Source organism: Epinephelus moara, chromosome 12 (genome assembly GCF_006386435.1).
Source record: "Epinephelus moara isolate mb chromosome 12, YSFRI_EMoa_1.0, whole genome shotgun sequence".
Taxonomy (NCBI): Eukaryota; Metazoa; Chordata; class Actinopteri; order Perciformes; family Serranidae; genus Epinephelus; species Epinephelus moara.
In genome coordinates this window covers 34,158,430-34,170,238 of record NC_065517.1, presented here as the reverse complement: position 1 = coordinate 34,170,238, position 11,809 = coordinate 34,158,430, and the positions used below count along the sequence as shown (strand labels likewise).

The 11,809-nt window shown below is 39.8% G+C and overlaps 1 protein-coding gene across 4 annotated transcripts in view; it reads left to right on the top strand.

Annotated features, from left to right (window-relative positions):
- Positions 1 to 11,809, top strand: part of pex7 (peroxisomal biogenesis factor 7) — an 86,172-nt gene that overhangs the window by 51,573 nt on the left and 22,790 nt on the right. The gene's annotated exons all lie outside the window — the stretch shown is intronic.

The window sequence follows — 11,809 nt, the reverse complement described above, 5'->3', positions numbered from 1 at the left end:
GAAGTTCAAGAGCAGAAATCACATTAACCAGGTGAAATAAATTATTTAATGAGCTATTATTTTGCAAATGTATATTTTTATATTGGTTCCTGAACTGATTGTGTTTTTATATTCAGGTCGACGGTTGATTGCTGTACATGACGAAGAAATAAAAGGACCACGGCACACTGAAATAGACTTACGTCATAATAAAATATAAACTGGCATTTGTTTGTTTTCCCTTTTTTAGTTAAAGCGAATATGCCGCAGCTGTATGCCTTCAGAATATTGGAGTGAGTTGATTTTTTTTAAATTCATTAATAAGGGAAGGACCAGTGTATTTTTTTTCTAGAGTTCAAAAGAATTTGGTGTTTTGCTCCGTTACACCCAGAAATAAAATGTGAGTTGTTTTCTGTCTAGTTTTTGATTTCATAAATGCTATAGCATAAGTGTAATGAAACTATAAGTGGTGTTGCTATAGCATAAGTGTAATGAAACTATAAGTGGTGTTATCGTCATTTTAGGGATCAAACAGAGTTTGCGGCTCTAGGTGGGTTTTATTTGGTGGGAAATGGGCTCAAATGGCTCTTTGTATGCTGAAGGTTGCCGACCCCTGGTCTAAACCTAACCACACGTTAATCACAGCGTTGTTGAAAAATAAAGAAACGTAAAAGTTTAATGTATCCGTTAGACTTGCACCAATTACAATTTTTTGGGCCAATACCGATTTCCGATTTACAGAGTGTTTGGATGGCCGATTCCGACTTCATTTTTTTTTTTCCAAACCGCTTTACAACACACAAGATATTGCAATATTTTCTGTCTTTCCTTTTATTAGAACATTTTAACCAAGATACAACCAGCTCTTCAATAATCATCTCAAACAAACAAACAAACAAAAACAGTGACACAGGTGAAGAAACATATTCCTTTTTGCTCAAATATAACTTCAGGTACAGTATTAAAATAAATAAGTAAAAAAGGCACACATATACAGTATTAAAATAAATAAGTAAAAAAGGCACACATAAATAAAAACGTAGATTAATAAAATAATAATTCTTGGTGTATAACATTTGTGGGTAATTTCTTGAATAGACAAAAAGTAAAAATATCTCCTGTGGAAAATTCACAGAGGTCTTCAAAACGCGCCACCAGTAAGCGCGCGGACACCTGCCTCGTCAGTATCAAGCGGCACAGTGCAGCAGTGAGAACTCTGCAGTTCAGTTTAACACGGACAATTAACAACTTTCTCCTTCTCTTTTTTGATGTGTGTGCGCGTCCATGTTTAACTTCCTCACATCGCCCAAGCCGTGAGTTGCATATGTGCGTGTGTGTGTGCTGCTGTGTTACACGATGTCAATCATGCAGCGCGCCGGGAATTTGACCGGCGTTTTAAATCGGCATATTTTAGACTGACCGGCCGGTCGCAGGTCACGGCCTATCACGTGAAAACCCGCCTGATTCCGAGCACTGCCGATAAATCGGTGCAAGTCTAGTATCCGTGACATAATAATGGATCCATGACTAAAGTATAGTTTGTGTTTTGCACCAATCATCAATTGTAAGCATGCTAACACATTACATTAAGATGGTGACAATGGTAAAGTACACCTGCTTAACATCAGCGTATTAGCATTTCAAGTTTTAGCATGTTAGCATGCTGATGTTAGCCTACAGCTAGGCACGTGCTCACAGATCTGCTACAATGGCTGTTGACAATATCTGGATCCAGATCTGCATCAACATTTGAGCCTATCTTGAATGTTTCCTGTGATCTGAGTCAATTGTTGTTACTGTCCTTTGATGGTGTCCGGCTGATAGTGGGCTCCAGATCGAAAAACATTCAGTAAGTCAGTTTGAAAGGCAGTGACAAACGACATACAGTATTTTGTTAACTTTGGAGGACTTGTTGTGTCGTCACTTCTGTTCTATCATTTTCTTTTTTTCCCTTTGTGACGACAGAGCGACTTTTTCCAGCCTCTCTTTGTTTCCCATTTTTGTGGAGGAATAATATCCATAAATGTGGCCATTGCTTCTCTGTGGAAACACCACGCGCTCAACACACAGTCAAAATTACTGTTTAGTATGAAACCGAGACTCTGAGGTCACGTTTTCCTTTTTTTAACCGCAGGTTAGACGTCTCATGTTTGTTTTAGATAACATGCTCTGTGCTCATGTGCCTCACACCAGTCTGTGTCACTCTTAACATTAATTTCCTGTTTAAATTAAAAGCATCATTTACATTGACTCATGGGAGGATCGGATATACATTTCCACCTCGCTTCCTGTTGTCGTCTCTCACTTCTCTTTTGTCTCTTCAGTTTTGTCCTCATGTCCCCTCTTTCTCTTTCCCTCTGTGTCCTCGGTGACTTAATGATTTTCATAGTAATAGTGAGATGCACACACAGAGCTGACAGGTGAATGAACGGTTCCACAGAATGAAATACAATAGAAGCTAAATAATTACCTACCCTGGAAACTGCGGACAAAAGACAGCGTGAGCCTCGCTTTATACAAATAACATGGTGTGTTTGTCTAACAGTCATCTGGTCTTACCCACACACACATACACACATATGAACGTCGTCTAAACCTATAATCTGAATCACAGTCTGACACTTGCGTTTGTAGAACAGTAGAACAGTAAGTCACAAGACAGATCCGACGTCCTCTCCCACACAGTTTATAAAAAGGCTGATGTTCTTTTTATCAACCAGAGTTTGTCGATTGTCTCGACGTGATGTTGCGATTTAAGTTTTTTTTTTGGCTTGGATTCCTTTTATATAGGATATAATGAGTCTGAGTCCATACTTAAATTTACACAGCAGCTGAAATTTTCAGCGCCGATTTAATGTGTATGTGGTCCATTGAAAGCCCACAGAATTTGATGCACAAGCTACTTAATGCAAACACTGAAGGACCTCGTTCAAAACTATTAAGCTGATCAGTTTAAATTAAATTATTATTATTATTAATGAAAGTGGCGAGACATCCTCATGCACTGGTCGATTTTAAGATTTGGGGCTATTTTGCTTCCATAACAAGTCTTCTTTCAGACTTGTGGAAAGATAAATGTCCAAAATACACATTTAGATGTTGAATCAAGCTCAGATTTCCCTTCTGAAAATGTATGCTAAAAATGCAGATTTAATTAGATATGCCTTATTTGCATATTCAAACCTGAAATTTTAGAGAACTAGTAATACAATAAATAATTATCTTAATGTAAGTAATCAACTCAAGAGGTTTGATGGTGGTATCTGATAGCTAAACTTTTTACCCTAGTGTCTAATATTTTGTCTAAAAACGTATGGTATGTTATAGCACATATCTTTAAAGGCTGTTTTCTCAAAATATACCACATTTTCCAGTTTTATTCCCGTCTATATTCTGAAGGTGTTTACAGCGGGTTTGTTCATATATCATTCATCATTTATAGAACATTTATTCCTAAAAACTTGGCAAAAATTGTTTTGTTTTTTTAATGGCAGATTTACGGAGTTATAAAAAGAGACATTAAAATTTCCCTCTGTAAAAACCTTTGACTCGAATATGTCAGCAAAATGAAATAAAAATTTTAACCTGTCTTTATTCAGTGTTCAGATCTTTGTTCTGAACATGTATGCAAATTAGTGCATATTTATTTGAATAATATCTCATTTGTTTGCCAAAACATAAAATTTCAGAAACTTACAATACAAAAAAAAATTTTAATGGCAGTTAACACCTCAAGTCAAGTTTAATGTTGAAATTTATTAGTTAAAATTTACCGTAGTGTCTATTATAATATTGAATAATATTTTGGCTTAAATGTATGAACTTTTACAAAACATATCTTTAAAGGCTGTTTTCTCATAATAAGGTAGCACTTACAAACACCAAATTTTCCAGTTTTATTCATGTCTACATTCTGAAAGTTTTTACAGAGGAGTGTGTTCATGTATCATTCATAGCCTAAATTATAGACCATTTTATTTCTAAAAACATAGTGAAAATGGTTATTTAATTTAAAAAAAAGCCTCATTTGTATATTTAAGCATAAACTTTAAGAAAACCTGTAATACAAAAAATAATTCTCATAAGTAATCAACTCTGAAAGTTTAATATTGATATTTATTAGTTAAAATTTTTACCCTAGTGTCTAATCTTTTGTCTGAAAACATTTGTCTAAAAACAACACATATCTTTTAAAGGCTGTTTTCTCAAAATTAGTTTTTTTCTCTCAAACTCTGAGCTATAAATATCCACCAGTAGCACTTACATACACCAGACTTTCAAGTTTTAATCTATATTCCCAAGGTAGTTACAGAGGGTTGGTTCATGTATCATTCACAGCCTGACATACAGAACATTTAATCCCTAAAAACATCGGGAAATTGATTTTTATTTATGGAGTGATAAAAACTGATGTCCAAATTTCCCTCTGTAAATACATTTGACTCCAAAAACATGAGGAAGAGAGAAATAAGTCAGAGCTATCTCAACTTCAGTTGGAGTTCAGATTGGCGCTGCTGTGCCCAAATGATTTTTCACATTCACAGTCTGATTTCCACTCGCAGCGATGTGCTCACGCTGTCGGCTGTAGGAGAGCAGCACTGAAACATGAGGAGGCTGTGGGCAAAATACAGAACCGTAAAGAAGCAGAAGAATACAGTAAAGGAGAGATTATGTCCTGCTTTATTTAAGTTGTTTTCACAAGAGGCTGTGAGATGAAACTAAGGATTGTGAGATCATGTCCAGCATACTAAACAATGCTGCTTTAACTTGTAATTCCACTCCTGCTGCTGTGTGTTTTTTAAAATATATTCAGATCTAAAAAGTCGCCTCGCTTCAGTTGGCAGTAAATCATTGTTGTTGCTCATTTTATGACGCCAATCAGGACTATAGTGGCTCTTAGCTGCAGGATCATTACTCCTGTTCCTAATGCACTGAATGGGAGTGCTGTGACAGAAATGCATTCATTTCAGTTGAGATTTTTTTATTGCTGCTGCACTTCATTATGTGGATGACGTATTGCTCTGCACTATGGCTGATGAATGTGTTGGACTTTTACTTCCTGCACGTATTTGTGAATGAGTAAGCAAAGAACCCATTCACTGTGGTCATGCATACTCAGGTATTAGAATAACACAGAATAGAGACATAAGTGACATATGTGTTTTCTTACAGCTTAAGGCCACAGTGTACTTCAAACAAAGGACTTGTTGGGTCATCTAACAGCGTCTGAAACCATCTTTCTAGGACTGGAGATAAACTTGCTAAAGTGTTTGCATGCACATGATGGTTGCCTTGTGTATCTTGTGTCCATTTGGAGTGTTTGTTGGGGCATGTCCTTAGAAATTAAGGCCAGACGTCTGCAAAATGCTATATGCACATAAACGGCAGAGGCAGTGTTGGCAGAACGAGAGGAACGTTTTTGCTATTGTCACAAAGTACTTGATATATCCTAGAACGTCAACAACCAACACACCCAGGGTACCTTGCACATCATATCTCGACATGGAAAGTCAATGACTAAACGTCGATATGTGTAAGTAAGTGAAACCCAGCATAAAGCTCTGTTAAGACTATCTATATCTCAAAAATAAAGTCTGGAAAAAGAACTACAGATGATCGATTTTGCCGGATTCATATCAACCAATCAACAAACATTTAGATGATAACTCACTTCCTCTCCAAACTCCCGAAGACTGACAACTCAAGGTCCACTTTGCAACTTTTACCTGAGCTTTCGACTTCATCTCAGTCTTCAGCAAATGTGATTTGCTCACTGTAAAAAGTTCCACATGTAGGTTAAGTGATAACTTCATCCACGTAAGTAAGGCTGAGAGATGCAGTGGAAAACCCTGGAAAATGTTTGGACCTTGAGGTTTTTTTTTGTCACACAACTGTTTCCAAAGTCATGACTGAATAAATTAATGAGTGACTTAAATTATGACTGTACATATAAAATGAAGCAGAATTCTGATTCTGTCAGATAGTTTTATCATATTTCCAGTGCAGGTGTAACCTGGAAATCCAGATGCCCCGCCCCTAGCAAATTCGAATTTGCACTGCACCGGCATCCGGCCCCGACGAGCAGAGCCTGTTGGGCTCTGGGCGGGCGTAACATGATGAGGACAGTCAAGATGGCAGCTGTCGAAGGACTGCGTCCTTTCAATTTAGCTTTGGAAGAAACACTAAGCCAACTACACTTATCTTTTTCCTTGAGAGAGGAACATAAGACTGCCCTAGAAGCCTTCGCTTCCAGGAAGGACGTTTTTGCTGTTTTGCCGACAGGATATGGCAAAAGCATAATATATCAGTTAGCCCCACTGGTCGGCAAGCAAATGGGGCTTAGTGCAATAAATACATCACCTTGTTTTTTGCTCTGATTGGCTATCGTGCTATCCAATTGACCTATGGCTAAGTCCCGCCCTCAAATGCGATGAGCCAATCACAGTGCGTATAGCCATTCCCATACACTCGGACATTCTCTGCCTGGACGTCCATTGAAATGCATTACAGAAAGTCAGTTTTGTTCGGTTTTATGAGCTTTTTCTGAGATTTGAAGTTTAAAAATGGTCAAACGGTGTGCATGGGGTACATGCAACTCTGACACAAGGTATCCTGAGAGGCTGGGCGACCAGGTGTATTTTTTACACTTTAAACCACATCTCAACCGAGAAAAGTGTCTCCTTTGGATAAAGTTGTGTGGTAACGTTAGACCACAACATCAACTCAACGTGAATAAGATTAACAATGATGTCTACATCTGTTCTAAGGTAAGTCAACATTGTGTTTGAGGCAACATATTGTCACTTTGCTGGAAAGAAATATAAAGTTATCTTTAACATCTCTAGCTAACGTTAGCTAAAGTTAGCCTAACGTTAGCTCCTAGCTGCGTTGTTCATCATGTCACCTTGTTTGCTGGGAGTTCATTAGCCTATTTTGTTCTAGTTTTGTACTTTGGTGATCGTACATCATTGTTAGCTGTTGTCCAAAGGGCTCTAGTTAAGCTAACGTTAACTTCTGGAGCTTAGCTTCATTAACTTATCTGTAATGGCAGAGATAACAAAGGTTGGCAAACGTTATGCTGAATGATTCAGTGTAAATACTGTAGCACCAAACTAACGGAGAGACACTCTTGGTAAAGATGGTAAAAAGGCCGTTATCCTTTTCTCATATTCTGAGCCAAAAACCTTAACTTCAGTGGCACTTTAACTTGTTGTCTTTGATGGTGACGGCAACCAGATGCGGTTCACAAGCGTACACTGTGACCTGTAAATTTTGGCTTGTAATTTAAGCTTTTCATCGACCTTCTCAACAATAAAATGATGAATATATCCCTCCAATGCGTAGTTTAGGCCCTTTTGGTTACTTCTCAATGACATCTGATCGTTATGTCCCCAAAAATCATCAGTTGCCTCCTGTGAAATGCCGTGTACTGTGACACCTGCCATAGCGCCGGTTACTGAATGTTGATAGTTTGTCCGAGTGAGTGGAGGGGGGCGTGGCTTAGCCATAGGTCAATTGTGTGCGGCGGCATTTAATATGCCTCAGTTAGTGCCGTTCCTTGGCTAGGAAGGGTGTATTGTGAGGGCCAGACTCAAAATCTTTCTAGATTTGAGTCTGGATTTCCAGGCTAGAACAGCTGCAGAGTTTTTCCAAATGAAAAATGGAGGCAAAGATCAGTAACAGCCCAGACAAGATTACATCTGACCAGTCTGGTGTATGAAGAGTTCATGATGATGTCACAGGGAAAATACACCTGTCAATCACCGGATGTACAGCCGAGAGAAGAGAGAAGGCGTTACCTGCTACTGAATCCTGTCAAGATTTCTTCTCATGCATCAACAGGTCTTCCCCATGGGGATAAATGAAGTTTAATCATGTCTAAGTGCTGCTGCATTTTGCCGCACTGAAGCCCAGTTTCTCTCTAAAGTATCTTCATACTGATCAGCCAACTTCTCTTTAAACTCCCTGATTATTTCTTCAGCAGTTTGAGTTTTCAGTCAGTGCCAGAGTCGGGGAACAAACTCACTCTGCTCATTAGGAATGAATGTAAACCAGTCTGTACTGCAGTATTGATTAACACACACACACACACACACACAAACACAAACAGATGTACATGTACACACAGGGAAAGCGAGTGTGAGCAGTGATTTACACTAACAAGTCACTCAATATATAATATCTCTCAATACCTGACTGTCCCCAGACACCCATCATTCATCCTGTGTGTGTGTGTGTGTGTGTGTGTGTGTGTGTGTGTGTGTGTGTGTGTGTGTGTGTGTGGCAGCTCCAGTATTAATACAGGCCTAATGGAGCCCAATGGGAGCTGCAGTGTTCCCTCTGAAAATGATTTAATTACATTTGCAAAGTGGATGAGTCTGGAGGGAGTGTTTGCTGCGTCAGGGCTTTGGCACACACACACGCACACACGCACCCACACACCCACACACACACACGCACACACACCACTCTGTCAAGACCAGGAAGAGGCACAGTCTTTCAATTAGTCTGATTGGCCGCTGCTGCCTGACGTCTGGAGGCAGTGTTTTATTGGCTCTCTGTTTCTTTTCACCTCTCATCTCTCAGTCTCCTGCTCTCCTCTTTCTCTTTTACTTCTTACTTATCTCTATTTTTATTAATCTCACTCTGTAGATTGCTTCCTTTTTACATCCCTCCCTATTAGTGTCTTTTAAAGCCTTCCTCTCTCTGCATATCTCTTACTCATCTTCCTCCTCTCTTTACTGAATTAAATCATGCATAACTATGTGATGTGATAGAGGTCTGATCAGGTGTGTGCTTCCTCTCCACACACAGTCACTCAGCTGTCAGACCTCCACACACATCTGGTTTCTCGGCCTGATGTATTTCGACATTTTTCTTTCTATGGAAACAACACATAGGGCTCTAGTTTCGCAGACCGGGCGAGGCGGGGGCGCAGCGCACCTGCGCTTCGCCAACTGGGTGTGGCCAGGCGGATTTTGCAAGTTTGGCACACTATGCGTGCTGGCGCAGCTACTCCTCTTTCCCACCTCCGTTCCTCCGACCTGCGCAAGTCAGAAAGAGGGAGGAGAGAAGGTGTGGAGTGGGTTTTACACACATCACACCAATCAAATGAGCCCCTCTCCTCGCCCTTAAATGCGCCGCGCAAAGGCATAATGAGAGTTTACTCAATTTACCATGGCAGAAGAGAGCAGCAGCGTCAGACAGCCAGCCAACTTCTCCCAGGAGGAAACTGATGTTTTGGTCCGGGAGGTCCAAGCTCGCTGTGTCTGAATATACGGAACTGCGAGCAGACCTCCACAGGCTGATGATGTAAAGGTAGCCTGGGAGGAGGTCACCACAATTGTAAATCAATGTTGCATTTCTCTCGTGCGCGTGCTCTCTCTTTCTCTCTTGCAGTCTCACTCTGTTTCTTTTCTTTTGGCTTTTCTAAGATGCCAGATGCTGAATATATACTCCCTATCTGATGCTGTGGCTGTTTGTGGTTGGCTGAGAGGGATGTGAACTCATTAGTTTGCAGCTGTGTTAATCAAATCAGGTTGGGTTTCCATTACGCGTGCCAAACGTGCCAAACGGTGCCAATCCCCTTTGATATGACATCAGCTTTGACGGGACAGTCGATATAGAGATACATTTATGTGCTGATTGCAGATAGTTGCATTGAATAGTGTTTTTTGGGTATTTATTGCATTATTAATGTGCCTGACATCCTGGAAACCTGCCTGTGAGGTTTTGGTGACGTGTGCGCACTGTCCGCCGGTCAGCCAAACTTTGGCTTACACCGGCTGCGCTCCGCCTGCGCTGACAGTAGACCTGGTTTCAGCTGGTGAGATTTTAGCGCACCTTCGGCGAAGCCTTTTGGCACTAAACTGTCACTGCGCCAAGCTGGATCTGTCAACACCTCCCCCTGCTGCGCCGCCACACCCATCTCAGCGCACCTCGGTCTGTCAAACTACCAAAGTGAGCGCGCCTCGGGTTGCACTGCTCGAAACTAGCTCTGCGTGGGGTTTGCCACCCTGCGCCACCCTGCGCTGCGCGGGGAAACTAGAGCCCTTTATGTCTAAGTGAGAGGGTGAGCTGTTCGTTGCACCAAAATATGAATAATACTGCGACAAAATGACCATTACTAGAATTAGAATTTTTTTCATGGGTGCACAAAAAAAGTCATCATCACAATCTAAAAGGTTCTTCCTCTTGTCAACATGAAAGTTCACAGAAAACTTTAATTCAGTCTCTGTATTAGACCAAGAGATGTTTTTGTGTAAATGTGCTTATAGTGTAGCAGTTTGGGTTTAAAAAAGGAGTCTAAAATAAGTTGTCATTGTCTGGGGAGCATGAATGTGCTCCGTAAATTGGATTGAAAAGGTCAAGGAGTTCATATATTTATATATAAAAATAAAACCTTTAGGATTTATCCAGATACTTTGTCATGAAGAACGTTTCGGCCCACTGAAAAAAACTGACCTGCTGTGACATTTGATGAAAGGCTGAGGGTTCACCAAAATCAATAGACTTGATCCTCTGGGGACCAAGAATGTCAAGTGTCATAGAAATCCAGTCAGTGGACATGTATCATTGTGTCACTGATGTATGAAAAGATCCCTTACCATCAGGCCCAAAGGGAATCAGCAGATTTTTAAAATTGTTTTTAGCAGTGATCCAAAATGAAAATCTGCAGAGTTCTGCATAATATTTATTTTCTTTTTTTGCTCATAATGCGATAGACAGTATTTATTTATGAACCTGAAATGAACTCAAGCAGCTTAATGAACTGCTCAGTAGATTTTAGTAGAAACTTTGAATCAGAAATTTAATTTAATCATGAATGCTTCAAGAAAATATTTAAACGTTTTGAGGAAAAGTCAATCGACAAACTGTGGGACACATGGCCGTTAAAATGGAGAGTTCAGTATGGAGCAGTTAGAACAAACATCCATTTGCCAATCTATTAACAATCTGTTAGCAGTCAAACATTTCTTCTCACTACGCCGCTAACTTTGATTTTAATGCTAACTGAATACAACACACGGCTGTCACACCTTTACACAAGGAGATGGGGGAGACAGTGACAACATTCTGACTTTTACAAGCAGTATCTATATTCCAAAAATCTGCAGGAGTAGATTCTGCATGGGCCTGCTGACCATGCACCAGTGTCTGCAGAAAAAAGTCAAAAAGGTACCAGGATCTTTGGATGTATTTCCTTTGCACAATCAAATATCCGTCCCTGATGTTAGATGGTAGTCTGGCCAATAGTCAAAGAGACATCATGCTCTGGATAAACTGTTAAATGACCAGAAAAACAGACTGACCACGCTTCTCTGTTCTTTGTCCTCTTTGCTGATAGAGCAATCAATTAAATTCAATAAATTTTATTTATAAAGCCCAATATCACAAATCACAATTTGCCTCACAGGGCTTTACAGCATACGACATCCCTCTGTCCTTATGACCCTCGCAGCAGATAAGGAAAAACTCCCTTTAACAGGGGAAAAAAATGGTAGAAACCTGAGGAGGGATCCCTCTTCCAGGACGGACAGACGTGCAATAGATGTCGTACAGAACAGATCAACATAATACATTAACAGTAATCCGTATGACACAATGAGACAGAAAGAGAGAGAGAGAGAGAGAGAGACAGAGAGAGATGCAGGATAGATGGTAATGACAGTAGCTTACAACAACATTAATTAAAGTAATAATATAATCAGTATTACAGGCTATTGTAGTACAATATGTTGAAAGTATATATTAATATCTGATAGTATACATATGTGACAATAATCATATGTGTATAATAACAGTAGAAGTATGACTAATGATAACAGCA